Source organism: Mobula hypostoma, chromosome 3 (genome assembly GCF_963921235.1).
Source record: "Mobula hypostoma chromosome 3, sMobHyp1.1, whole genome shotgun sequence".
Classification (NCBI taxonomy): Eukaryota; Metazoa; Chordata; class Chondrichthyes; order Myliobatiformes; family Myliobatidae; genus Mobula; species Mobula hypostoma.
In genome coordinates, this window is record NC_086099.1 from 86,180,261 (window position 1) to 86,195,071 (window position 14,811).

Genomic DNA, 14,811 nt, shown 5'->3' on the forward strand with positions numbered 1-14,811 from the left:
ATACTCCAGCCTCCTGTCTAGCCACAAGCCTGAAAACTCCAGCCTCCTGCCTAGCCTCAAGCCTGAAGACTCCAGCCTCCTGCCTCGCCTCGTCTCAAGTCTCTGGCCTCTACCCTCAAGCTTGAAGCCTCCAGCCTCCTGTCTAGCCTCAAGCCTGACGACTCCAGCCTCCTGCCTAGCCTCAAACTTGAAGCCTCCAGCCTAGCTTTGCCTCAAGTCTCTGGCCTCTTCTCTCAAGCCTGAAGACTCCAGCCTCCTGTCTAGCCGCAAGCTTGAAGACTCCATCCTCCTGCCTAGCCTCAAGCCTGAAGACTCCAGCCTCAAGCCTGAAGACCTCCAGCATCCTGCCTAGTCTCGCCTCAAGTCTCTGGTCTCTAGTCTCATGCCTAAAGATTCCAGCCTCCTGCCTAGCCTCGCCTCAAGTCTCTGGCATCTATTCTCAAACCTGAAGACTCCAGCCTCCTGCCTAGCCATGCTTCAAGTCTCTAGCCTCCTGCCTATCCTCAAGCCTAAAAACACCGCCTCCTGCCTAGCCTCGCCTCAAGTCTCTGCCCTCTAGTCTCATGCCTAAAGACTCCAGCCTCCTGTCTAGCCACAAGCCTGGAAACTCCAGCCGCCTGCCTGGCCTCGTCTCAAGTCTTTGGCCTCTAGCAACAAGCCTAAAGACTCCAGCCTCCTGCCTAGCCTCAAGCCAATAGACTCCAGTCTCCTGCCCGGCCTCAAGCTTGAAGATTCCAGCCTCCTGCCTAGCCTCAAGCTTGAAGACTCCAGCCTCCTGCCTAGCCTTGCTTCAATTCTCTAGCCTCTTGCCTAGCCTCAAGCCTGAAGACTCCAGCCTCTTGCCTAGCCTCGCCTCAAATCTCTGCCCTCTACTCTCAAGCCAATAGACTCCAGTCTCCTGCCCGGCATCAAGCTTGAAGATTCCAGCCTCCTGCCTAGCCTCAAGCCTGAAGACTCCAGCCTCCTGCCTGGCCTCGCCTCAAATCTTTGGCCTCTAGCCTCAAGCCTAAAGACTCCAGCCTCTTGCCTAGCCTCGCCTCAAATCTCTGCCCTCTACTCTCAAGCCAATAGACTCCAGTCTCCTGTCCGGCATCAAGCTTGAAGATTCCAGCCTCCTGCCTAGCCTCAAGCTTGAAGACTCCAGCCTCCTGCCTAGCCTCAAACCTGAAGTCTCCAGCCTCCTGCCTAGCCTCAATCCTGAAGACTCCAGCCTCCTGCCTAGCCTCGTCTCAGGTCTCCGGCCTCTACTCTCAAGCCTGAAGACTCCAGCCTCCTGCCTAGCCTCGCCTCAAGTCTCTGACCCCGAGCCTCAAACCTGAAGGCTCCAGCCTCCTGCCTAGCCTCAAGCCTGAAGACTCCAGCCTCCTGCCTAGCATCAAGCCTGAGGACTCCAGCCTCCTGCCTAGCCTCAAGCCTGAAGACTCCAGCCTCCTGTCTAGCCTCGCCTCAAGTCTCTGGCCTGTAACCTCAAGCCTGAAGACTCCAGCCTCCTGCCTAGCCTCGCCTCAAGTCTCTGGCCTCTACTCTCAAGCCTGAAAACTCCAGCCTCCTGCCTGGCCTCGCCTCAAGTCTCTGCCCTCTAGTCTCAAGCCTGAAAACTCCAGCCTCCTGCCTAGCCTCGCCTCAAGTCTTTGCCCTCTAGCCTCAAGCCTGAAGGCTCCAGCCTCCTGCCTAGCCTCAAGCCTGAAAATACCAGCCTTCTGCCTAGCCTCAAGCCTGAAGACTCCAGCCTCCTGCCTAGCCTTACCTCAACTCTCTGGCTTAAGGTCTCAAGCCTAAAGACTCCAGCCTCCTGTCTAGCCGCAAGCCTGAAGACTCCAGCCTCCTGCCTAGCCTCAAGCCTGAAGACACCAGCATCCTGCCTAGCCTCAAGCCTGAAGACTCCAGCCTCCTGCCTACCCTCAAGCCTGAAGACTCCAGCCTCCTGCCTAGCCACAAGCCTGAAGTCTGCAGCCTCTTGCCCAGTCTCGCCTCATGTCTCTGGCCTCTAGTCTCAAGCCTAAAGACTCCAGCCTCCTGCCTAGCCTCAAGCCTGAAAATACCAGCCTCCTGCCTAGCCTCAAGCCTGAAGACTCCAGCCTCCTGCCTAGCCTCACCTCAAGTCTCTGGCCTCTAGCCTCAAGCTTGAAGCCAGCCTCCTGCCTAGCCTGAAGCCTGAAGAATCCAGCCTCCTGCCTTGTCTCGCCTCATGTTTCTGTCCTCAAGTCTCAAGCCTGAAGACTCCAGCCTCCTGCCTAGCCTCAAGCCTGAAGACTCCAGCCTCCTGCCTAGCCTCAAGCCTGAAGACTCCATCCTCCTGCCTAGCCTCACCTCAAGTCTCTGGCCTCTAGCCTCAAGCTTGAAGCCAGCCTCCTGCCTAGCCTCAAGCCTGAAGTATCCAGCCTCCTGCCTAGTCTCGCCTGATGTCTCTGGCCTCAAGTCTCAAGCCTGAAGACTCCAGCCTCCTGCCTAGCCTCAAGCTTGAAGACTCCAGCCTCCTGCCTAGCCTTGCTTCAATTCTCTAGCCTCCTGCCTAGCCTCAAGCCTGAAGACTCCAGCCATCTCTGGCCTCTACTCTCAAGCCTGAAGACTCCAGCCTCCTGCCTGGCCTCGCCTCAAGTCTTTGGCCTCTAGCCTCAAGCCTAAAGACTCCAGCCTCCTGCCTTGTCTCGAGCCCATAGACTCCAGTCTCCTGCCCGGCCTCAAGCTTGAAGATTCCAGCCTCCTGCCTAGCCTCAAGCCGGAAGACACCAGCCTCCTGCCTAGCCTCAAACTTGAAGACTCCAGTCTCCTGCCTCGTTTCAAGCCTGAAGACTCCAGCCTCCAGCCTTGTCTCAAGCCTGAAGTCTCCAGCCTCCCGCCTAGACTCACCTCAAGTCTCTGGCCTCTAGCCTCAAGCCTGAAGACTCCAGCCTCCCACCTAGTCTCGTCTCAAATCTCTGGCCTCTATTCTCATGCCTGAAGACTCCAGCCTCTTGCCTTGTCTCAAGCCTGAAGACTCCATCCTCCTGCCTAGACTCGCCTCAAGTCTCTGGCCTCTAGCCTCAAGCCTGAAGACTCCAGCCTCCTGTCTAGCCTCAATCCTGAAGACTCCAGCCTCCTGCCTAACCTCACCTCAAGTCTCTGGCCCCTAGCTTCAAACCTGAAGGCTCCAGCCTCCTGCCTAGCCTCAAGCCTGCAGAGTCCAGCCTCCTGCCTAGCCTCAAGCCTGAAGACTCCAGCCTCCTGCCCAGCCTCGCCTCAAGTCTCTGGCCTCCAGCCTCAAGCCTGAAGACTCCCCCCTCCTGCCTAGCCTCAAGCCTGAAGACTACAGCCTCCTGCCTAGCCTCAAGCCTGAAGACACCAGCCTCCTGCCTAGCCTCAAGCCTGACAACTCCAGCCTCCTGCCTAGCCTCAAACCTGAAGTCTCCAGCCTCCTGCCTAGCTTTGCCTCAAGTCTCTGGCCTCTACTCTCAAGCCTGAAGACTCCAGCCTCCTGTCTATCCGCAAACGTGAAGACTCCATCCTCCTGCCTAGTCTCAAGCCTGAAGACTCCAGCCTCCCGCCTAGCCTCAAGCCTGAAGTCTCCAGCCTCCTGCCTCATCTCGCCTCAAGTCTCTGGCCTCTAGTCTCATTCCTAAAGACTCCAGCCTCCTGCCTAGTCTCGCCTCAAGTCTCTGGCCTCTATTCTCATGCCTAAAGACTCCAGCCTCCTTCCTAGACTCAAGCCTAAAGACTCCAGCCTCCTGCCTAGCCTCAAGCCTGAACACTCCAACCTCCTGCCTAGCCTCAAGCCTGAAGACACCAGCCTCCTGCCTAGCCTCAAGCCTGAAGACTCCAGCCTCCTGCCTAGCCTCAAGCCTGATGACTCCAGCCTCCTACCTAGCCTCAAGCCTGAAGTCTCCAGCCTCCTGCCTAGCTTCGCCTCAAGTCTCTGGCCTCTACTCTCAAGCCTGAAGACTCCAGCCTCCTGTCTATCTGCAAGCCTGAAGACTCCAGCCTCCTGCCTAGCCTCAAGCTTGAAGACCTCCAGCATCCTGCATAGCATCAAGCCTGAAGACTCCTGCCTAGCCTCAAGCCTGAAGACTCCAGCCACCTGCCCAGCCTCGCCTCAAGTCTATGGTCTCTCGCCTCAAGCCTGAAGACCTCAGCCTCCTGCCTAGCCTTGCCTCAAGTCTCTGTCCTGTAGCATCAAGCCTGAAGACTTCAGCCTCCTACCTAGCCTCGCCTCAAGTCTCTGACCTCTAACCTCAAGCCGGAAGACTACAGCCTCCTGCCTAGCCTCAAGCCTGATGACTCCAGCCTCCTGCCTCGCCTCAAGCCTGAAATCTCCAGCCTCCTGCCTAGTCTCACCTCAAGTCTCTGGCCTCTAGTCTCATGCCTAAAGACTCCAGCCTCCTTCCTAGCCTCAAGCCTGAAGACTCCAGCCTCCTGCCTAGTCTCGCCTCAAGTCTCTGGCCTCTAGTCTCATGCCTAAAGACCACATCCTCCTTCCCAGCCTCAAGCCTGAAGACTCCAGCCTCCTGCCTAGCCTCAAGCCTGATGACTCCAGCCTCCTGCCTCGCCTCAAGCCTGAAGTCTCCAGCCTCCTGCCTAGTCTCACCTCAAGTCTCTGGCCTCTAGTCTCATGCCTAAAGACTCCAGCCTCCTTCCTAGCCTCAAGCCTGAAGACTCCAGCCTCCTGCCTAGTCTCGCCTCAAGTCTCTGGCCTCTAGTCTCATGCCTAAAGACCACATCCTCCTTCCCAGCCTCAAGCCTGAAGACTCCAGCCTCCTGCCTAGCCTCAAGCCTGAAGACTCCAGCCTCCTGTCTACCCTCAAGCCTGAAGACTCCAGCCTCCTGCCTAGCCTCAAGCCTGAAGTCTCCTGCCTCCTGCCAAGCCTCGCTTCAAATCTCCTGCCTCCTACCAAGCCTTGCCTCGTCTCCAGCCTCCAGCCTCACCTCAAATCTCCAGCCTCCAGCCTCGCCTCAAGTCTCTTGCCTCCTGCCAAGCCACGCCTCAAGTCTCTTGCCCCCTGCCAAGCCTGGCCTCAAGTCTCCTGCCTCCTGCCAAGCCTCACCTCAAATCTCTAAGACTCCAGCCTCATCCTGCCTGCCAGCCAAGCCTCATCCTTGCCTTGTTCTGGGGTCTGAGCCAGAGGCAAGACCCAGGCACTGGGTCCTTGTCCAGTCTCTGGCTTGGAGTCCAAGCCCGGGCTCCTAGCTCTTTTGTCCAGTCCTGTTCCAGGTTCCTGGTTTTCATGTCCATGTCCTTGCCATCGCCCTCTATCCTAGTCCTGTCCCTAGTACTTCAGTGTCTGTGTCTTGCACTTGGGTTCATTCCCAGCCACCTCCTTATGACACTTTCCAGATTAGTCAGACAAATTCATCATAATGCTTTGGTCCTTAAAGGTACACTGAAGATTGTCACACAGATGTACCAATTTTCCTGCTGGTTTGACAGAATTGCAGTGTATATCTGCCTGTACTTGGCTAACCCTCTCCACCGCACATCAACCTCAGCCTCAGCGAGTTCACAATGCAATTTGGATCATGATTTTTAACATTGGTTAGCTCCAATCAGAATAATACTTACAGCACACGGGATGTTTCTAAACAGTAATGACACCAACAACGGTAAACTGGGATATTATTGTCACAGTACTGAGGTACAGTGAAAAACTTGTCTTGCATACTGTTCATACAGAACAATTTACACAGTTCACTGAGGCAGTACAAGGTAAAACAACAGAATGATGAATAAAGCATTACAATTACAGAGAAAATGCACTTCAGGCAGGCAATAAGGTGCAAGGTCATAACAAGGTGGACTGTGAGGTCAAAAGTCCATTTTGTGTCACTTGGGAGCCATTCAATAGTCTTGTAATAGTGGGATTAAAGCTTCCATGCACTTTGTGGTGCTGTATGTGCTTTTAGGCTTTTATATCTTCTGCCTGATGGGAAGGAGAAGAGGAGAAAATGCCCAGGGTATGTGAGGTCTATGATCATGCTAAGCAGCACATACAGAATGCGAGAGGAACTCAACAGGCCAGGCAGCATCTATGGAAAAGAGTAAACAGTCGGCGTTTCAGGCCGAGACCCTTCATCAGAACTGAAGTATCTATGATTATGCTGGTTGCTTTGGTGAGGTGTAGGGAGTTTAGACAGGATCTAAAGAAGAATATTTCCACATAGAAGATGGCTATAATGTGAAGGCAGTGTCTGAGAAGATGGAGCAGACAGGTATTCTCACAACAGTCAAAAAGCAATAGACAAGCACTTGAATTACAAAGGCATGTAGGCTAAATGCTAGGAAATGGGATGAGCATAGATAGGTGGTGCTTAATTGATAAATAAACATGATGATGTTGTTAAATTGTATGGATATAGAACATATGTATGTATTTTACATAAAAACACAATGTTGCTTTTTTAATAAAAAGAAGCATTTAATTTGAGTAAGGGGAATTATGAGGCTATCAGGCAGGAAATTGGAGGCTTAAATTGGAAACAGATGTTCTCAGGGAAAAGTACAGAAGAAATGTAGCAAATATTCAGGGGATATCTGTGTGGAGTTCTGTATAGGTACGTTCCAATAAGACAGGGAAGTTATGGTATGGTACAGGAACCCTGGTGTACAAAGGCTGTAATAAATCTAGTCAAGAAGAAGCGAAAAGCTTACAAAAGGTTCAAAGAGCAAGGTAATGTTCGAGATCTAGAAGATTATAAGGTTAATAGGAAGGAGCTTAAGAAGGAAATTAGGAGAGCCAGAAGGGGCCATGGGAAGGCCTTGGCGGGCAGGATTAAGGGAAACCCCAAGGTATTCTACAAGTACGTTAAGAGCAAGAGGATAAGGCGTGAAAGAATAGGACCTATCAAGTGTGACAGTGGGAACATGTGTATGGAACCAGAGGAAATAGCAGAGGTACTTAATGAATACTTTACTTCAATATTCACTGTGGAAAAGGATCTTGGTGATTGTAGTGATGACTTTCAGCAGACTGAAAAGCTTGAGCATGTAGATATTAAGAAAGAGGATGTGCTAGAACTTTTGGAAAGCATCAAGTTAGATAAGTCGCTGGGACCGGATGAGATGTACCCCAGGCTACTGTGAGAGGTGAGGGAGGAGATTGCTGAGCCTCTGCTGATTATCTTTGCATCATCAATGGAGATGGGAGAGGTTCCAGAGGATTGAAGGGTTACAAATGTTGTTCTTTTTTTCAAGAAATGGAGTAGAGATAGCCCAGGAAATTATAGACCAGTGAATCTTACCTCAGTGGTTGGTAAGTTGATGGAGAAGATTCTGAGAGGCAGGATTTATGAACATTTGGACAGGTATAATATGATTAGGAGTAGTCAGCATGGCTTTGTCAAAGGCAGGTAGTGCCTTATGAGCCTGATTGAATTTTTTCAGGATGTGACTAAACACATTGATGAAGGAAGAGCAGTAGATGTAGTGTATATGGATTTCAGCAAGGCATTTGATAAGGTACCCCATGCAAGGCTTATTGAGAAAGTCAAGAGGCATGGAATCCAAGGGGACATTGCTTTGTGGATCCAGAACTGGCTTGCCCACAGAAGGCAAAGAGTGGTTGTAGACAGGTCATATTCTGCATGGAGGTCGGTCACCAGTGGAGGGCCTCAGGGATCTGTTCTGGGAACCTTACTCTTCATGATTTTTATAAATGACCTGGATGAGGGAGTGGAGGGATGAGTTAGTAAGTTTGCTGATGACACAAAGGTTGGAGGTGTTGTGGATAGTGTGGAGGGCTGTGAGAGGCTACAGTGGGACATTGATAGGATGCAAAACTGGGCTGAGAAGTGGCAGATGGAGTTCAACCCAGATAAGTGTGAAGTGGTTCATTTTGGTAGGTCAAATATGATGGCAGAATATTGTATTAATGGTAAGACTCTTGGGAGTGTGGAGGATCAGAGGGGTTTTGGGGTCCGAGTCCATAGGATGCTCAAAGCAGCTGCGCAAGTTGACTCTGTGGTTAAGAAGGCGTACAGTGTTTTGGCCTTCATCAATCATGGAATTGAATTTAAGAACTGAGTGGTAATATTGCAGCTATATAGGACCCTGGTCAGACCCCACTTTGGAGTACTGTGCTCAGTTCTGGTCGCCTCGGTACAGGAAGGATGTGGAAGCCATAGAAAGGGTGCAGAAGAGATTTGCAAGGATGTTGCCTAGATTGGGGAGCATGCTTTATGAGAAAAGGTTGAGTGAACTCGGCCTTTTCTCCTTGGAGCGGAGGAGGATGAGCGGTGACCTGATATGGGTGTATAAGATGACGAGAGGCATTGAGATAATGAAAGTCAGAGGTTTTTTCCCAGAGCTGAAATGGTTGCCACAAGAGGACACAGGTTTAAGGTGCTGGGGAGTAGGTACAGAGGAGATGTCAGGGGTAAGGTTTTTTTACGCAGAGAGTGGTGAGTGCATGGAATGGGCTGCCGGCAATGGTCGTGGAGGCGGATACGATAGGGTCTTTTAAGAGACATTTAGATAGGTACATGGAGCTTAGTAAAATAGAGGGCTATAGGTAAGCCTAGTAATTTCTAAGGTAGGGACATGTTCGGCACAACTTTGTGGGCCAAAGGGCCTGTATTGTGCTGTAGGTTTTCTATTTTTTTTTAAATAGGTATGTGAACTCTCTTCACTTGAACACACAGTTGTTACAGAATCAATTACTGACTGGATTTCTTAATCAGGCTGATCTGCTTAGTTTAAAACCTGACACCGATATTGTAAAAATTCCCTGAACTGAGGAACATACAGCCTCTTGGTTTAATTAACTGCTGTAACTTTACGGCAGTGGCTGATATGTGAAAATCAGAAATAAGTTGATTATAGCCAATAGTTCAAGTTATTTTTTAAGCTGTGTCCCTCTGGTCATTAAGGACAGTTTTAGTCTTACTCCTAAAGCATAGTAAACACCTACTTCAGTGGCAAACTTGGACTACCTCACCATTGCCAAATTTGCAACTCTTTATTCTTATGAAGTTGATGCAACTATAATAGATTAATCAAGATTCTGGAATGATACTGAATCATTCCCAGAGGAACAAAGCTCTCTAACATTCTCTGCGTACCTTGCCTCTTATGATAGCATCAGTATTGCTCGTAACTGTTGTCAGCCCATCAGCACTGGTCTCCACAGCTGGCTCTACAATGGTGCAATTAAATCAACATCATGTTGAGTTGTGACGTGGAATCATTTCAGTAATTCCTCCAAAGCTCCAAAACAGGCAGTGACCAATTCCTGAACAATTTTTTAAAAAAAGAAATCCTTGCTAAAGGTATGACTCCACATTTGCAACCTGATGTGTATTGATTTTGAGGTAATTGTAACTGTCCTGGTCCACATCAAACTGTGGATAATTATACAACAGACTGTTCACTAAATTATTTGTAAACTATACAGATCCCACTAACAGTGCATATAGGTCTTGGGAAGTTGGTATTTTTCATCCTTCTCTTTCATCCACATTCACACTATTTTATCTGCCTCAGGCACAACCACTATCAGAGTTCCACAATGACTCGACAGTAAGTAATTATAATCACAGATCCATTTCTTTCTAATTTCTCAAACACCTCTTCCACTTCGCTCTTCAAGGAATAAGGAACTGGCTTTGGTTTACAGTTAACTCAATTGACACCATATTAGTGCTTTGCATTCAGGCATTCCCATTTTGTTTCCCCAGAGACATCCTTGTATTTGGATAACTGTGTCTGTAAGTATGGCTTTGGGGGTATTTCTGCAAACATGGCCTTCCACCTAAGTTTTAATTTTGCAAGCCAATCCTTATCCAGCAGAGATGGATGACTGGAATACTCCAGCTCATAATATTAGTAGCTCAAACTGCTGGCCATATTACCATAAAATATTCAAATCATCTCCTGAATGAGGTAAACCATGCTACTCGCTAAGGGTAAGTAATTGATCCTGTTGTTACAGATATCCTTCTCCATAATGAAACAATCTGCAGCCAAGTATGTCTGCATTACTAAAGAATTGCTGTAAATCATTACTGTGATCTTAAAGTCCTGTTGTCTCACAATACTTTTGATTCCAACATAGAAATTACCTTGTAAAACATCAGTGACAGGCAGAATTTGTTTAGATTCCCCCTTGTGACTTCTTCAGAGAAAATAGATTTCTAATCACTCCCTCTCCCAGTGTAGAGTACCCTCCTGCTTCAAAACATCCACCATCGTCCCTGTACCTAAAAAGACCCAGGCAACATTTCTGAACAACTGGCACCCTGTCACCTCAATAATAAGCAAGTGGTTTGAGAGGCTGGTCAAGGACTACATTTGCAGCATGCTACCACCCACACTGGACCCTTTGCAATCCACCTACCGACACAGCCAATTGACTGATGATGCAACAGCCACAGCTCTACACACCATCCTTACACACCTGGAGAAGAGGGATATTCATGTAAGAATGCTGTTCTTGGACTACAGTTCAGCATTCAACACCATAATTCCCTCTAGGCTCGACAAGATGTTGCTCAGAGACCCCGGCCTTCACCCTGCATTGTGCACTGGATCCTGGACTTCCTGTCAGATCGCCTGCAGGTGGTAAGAGTGGGCTCCCTCACCTCTGACCCTCAACACATGAGCCCCCTGTGTCCTAAGCCTCCTCCTTTACTCTCGGTACACTCATGACTGTGTTGCCACCCACAGCTCCAATCTGCTACTTAAATTTGCAGATGATAGTACATTGATTGGCCTTTTGAACTGAATTGACTTTATTACTTACATCCTTATATACATGAGGAGTAAAAATCCTTATGTTACATCTCTGTTTAAATGTACAATGTGCAATTTATAGTAATTTATAATAAATAGTATGTACAACATGGCAATCCATATAACATGGAAATACAATCGTACCAGCAAGAATTAATTAGTCTGATGGCCTGGTGGAAGAATCTGTCCCGGAGCCTGTTGCTCCTGGCTTTTATGCTGCAGTACTATTTCTTGGATGGTAGCAGCTGGAACAGCTCAAATAATAACGAGGCAGTCTACAGAGAAGAAGTCATCACCCTGACACAGAGGTGTCAAGAAAACAACCTCACAGTGTCACAGAACAAAGGAGCTGGTTGTGGACTACAACAGGAACGGAGACAGGCTAACCCTATTGACATCAATAGATTTGGGTTGAGAGGGTGAACAGCTTTAAGTTCCTCAATATACACATTACCGAGAATCTCACTTGGTCTCTACGTACCAGCTGTGTGGTGAGAAAAAGCACAACAGCGCCTCTTTCACCTCAGATGGTTGAAGAGTCACCAAATCCTAAGGACTTTCTACAGGGGCACAATTGACAGCATCCTGACCGGCTACATCACTGCCTGGTATGGGAACTGTACTTCCCTCAATCACAGGACTCTGCAGAGAGTGGTACGGACAGCCCAGTGCATCTGTAGATATGAACTTCCTACTACTCAGGACATTTACAAAGACAGGTGTGTAAATAGGGCCTGAAGGATCATTGGGGACCCGAGTCACCCCAACCACAAACTGTTCCAGCTGCTTCTTTCCGAGAAATGGTACTGCAGCATTAAAGCCAGGACTAACAGGCTCCGGGACAGCTTCTTCCACTAGGCCATCAATTCAATTTTCTCTAAGCTAATGCTGCATTTGAGTCAGAGCTCTGATCTGTTGCAATGTGTTTCAATTCCAATAATCTGCATCTACGATCCATCTCTTCCAGCATGTGTAACATTTGGTCCTTTTAAAAGATCAATTACACAGGAGATGGGTGCTGTTATAATAGTAACACAGATGGGTATATGGTGTTCCTGTGTCTGGTCCAATGGGTAGGAAGTGATCTTTTACTGCAGGCTACTGTTACATGTATGGCTAGTGAAGAGGTCTGGTGATGCTTTATTACCTCATGATCGTTTTTGTTGCTGCCAATGCTGAGATGCATTGGAAGCCAAAGTTGTCTCATTGCCTATAGTAATTTAACTTGGAGAGGACCTTGAAGTCTAAGAAGAGTCTTTGTAATCTCTAGTAACTACAGAATATCAAGAGACATATACCCTATCCTGACTAAACAGTGCATCACCAACCTGTGACACTTAAATCATGTATATGCTGAGTGATGTAATTATGTTCTATACCCACATGATTTATACAGTATGGTAAACATAACTACACCCAACAACCATCATGAAAGCTGTGTGTTTATCACCTGCTCATGAAAATTAAGCCAGAACCAAACACCCATTTATTTCTGACCATTCACCCAAGGCCCAAGCAATCTTTATGCAGGTAGCATAGTAGTTCTATTCACTTTATACCTAAATGTGTGAGACATTAAAGCTCCCTTCCACGCATTACATGTTACACAAGATTATCAACCTAAAGAGAGAAAGAATTTACACTTATATGGCATGAGTCAACCAGAGCAGAGAATTATTTGACATAATGAAGCAGTTGAGGTACAACGGGAGATCTGCCCCAAAACTGGCCCTTATGGAGCAAAGATCCAGTGCCCACTGCTGGCACGAGAGCTGGATCATCCATAAGTGCCACTCCCCAGAGAACGGCAAGGAAATAACTTGTCTGTTCTCAGAGGTGCTGGTCTCACTTTTCCTTATTTTCTAATGGGGTCACACTGTGAACATGACCATCACTTCACTGTAAGCTTGGTGCTAAATCAGAGATATGTACAACATTTAGGCAACTACTTCAGCACTATCCAGATGCCCATGCATCTTGTGAGTTTCATGAGGACCCTCCGTATAGCTGCTATCTCAATGCACCTGCTTTGGGGCCCATGAAATGTGGCAAGCAGTGAATATGAATTACTGCATGTTTCCAACACAAAGTATCACATATCATTAAAAGGCAGCTAATGACAATGAGCATAAAACACACCCCTCTCTCTTTCCTTACTCCAACATGTCACTTTTCTCTTTCTTGAAGGTGAGAGCAACTCATGGATACAGGCTTCAAATCAAGATTGCAAAGTAATTTCCGACTCTTGGCACTTCATTGCAGAAGGAACCTTCATGATTCACCCTGTATTCAAAAATTCCCAACCTGACTATCTTTGTACACTACTGATCCATCTCACTCATTGTGCTCTCTCCTCAAGGGTTTTTAAATCTGTTGTTACCTCACAATTATGACTGCTTTACTAAGCACAGCTCAAACACCATCTATAACTTTGCCAATGGCAGCATTGTTGTTGGTAGAATCTCAGACGGTGATGAGGACGTGTACAGGATTCAGATAAATCAGCTGGCTGATGGTACCACAACAAGAGCCTTGCACTCAGTGTCAGCAAGACCAAGGACTTGATTATGGACTTCAGGAAGGAGAGATCAGGAGAACACAGACCAGTCCTCATTGAGGGGTCAGTATTGAAAATGGTGAGTGTGGTCATCTCGGCGGATGTATCTTGGGCAGAAGATATTGATGCCATCATTAAAAAGGCAGGCTTGTGTTGCTACTTCATTTGTAGTTTGAGAAGATCTGGTATGTCACCAAAGTCTACTGCAGATTTCTATAGATGTACAGTGGAGAGCATTCTAACTGGTTGCATCATAGTCTGTACAGAGGCTCCCATGCATAGGATCGGAAGAAGCTGCAGCGGGCTATAGACTCAGGCAGCACTATTATGGGCACCTGCCCAACCTTCCAGACATCTTCAGGAGGTCTTGCCTCAGGGAGGTGGCATCCATCATTAAGGACCCTCACCATCTGGGACGTACACTTATCCCATTACTGCCATCAGCAAGGGGAGGAAAAGAGGCCTGGAGATCCATGCTGAATGATTCACAAACAGTACTTTCCCTTCCCTTTCTGCCATCAGATTCATTAACAGCCCTTGAACATGTGAACACAATCTTCTTTTGGGTTTTTTTGCATGATTTATTTACTGTTTGTAATTTAAAGAAAGTTTATTTCTCTGAACTGCACTGCTGACACAAACAACAAATTTCACATTGCATAAATTGTTGAAAATAAATCTGATTCTGATTCTGATCCTTTATGTACACGATATGAACATCTTCAATCAGGCTCAGAGCATGAATACACAGAACACAAGCAAATATAACACAAAGGTTGGGGGTGTTGTGATAGTGTGGAGGGCTGTCAGAAGTTACAGCGGGTCATTGATAGGATGCAAAACTGGGCTGAGAAGTGGCAGATGAAGTTCAACCCAGGTAAGTGTGAAGTGGTTCATTTTGGTAGCTCAAATTTGATGGCAGAATATTGTACTAATGGTAAGACTCTTGGCAGTGTGGAGGATCAGAGGGACCTTGGGGTCCAAGTCCCTATGACACTCAAAGCTGCTACGCAGGTTGACTCTGTGGTTAAGAAGGCATACAGTGCATTGGCCTTCATCAATCATGGGATGGGTTTAGGAGCCAAGAGATAATGTTGCAGCTATATAGGACCCTGATCAGACCCCACTTGGAGTACCTTGCAAAGTTCTGGTCACCTCACTACAGGAAGGATGTGGAAACCTTAGAAAGGATGCAGAGGAGATTTACAAGGATGTTGCCTAGATTTGGGAGCAATCCTTATGAGAATAGGTTGAGTGAACTCGGCCTCTTCTCCTTGGAGCAGCGGAGGACTACAGGTAATCTGATAGAGGTGTATAAGATGATGAGAGGCATTGATTTTCTGGATAGTCAGAGGCTTTTCCCTAGGGCTGAAATGGCTAACATAAGAGCGCACAGTTTTAAGCTGCTTCGAAGTAGGTACAGAGGAGATGTCAGGCATAAGTGTTTTTACACAGAGAATGGTGACTGTGTGGAATGGGCTGCCAGCGATGGTGGTGGAGGCAGATACCATAGGGTCTTTTAATAGAACACTTTTTTGTGATTTTAATAAATGGCTTG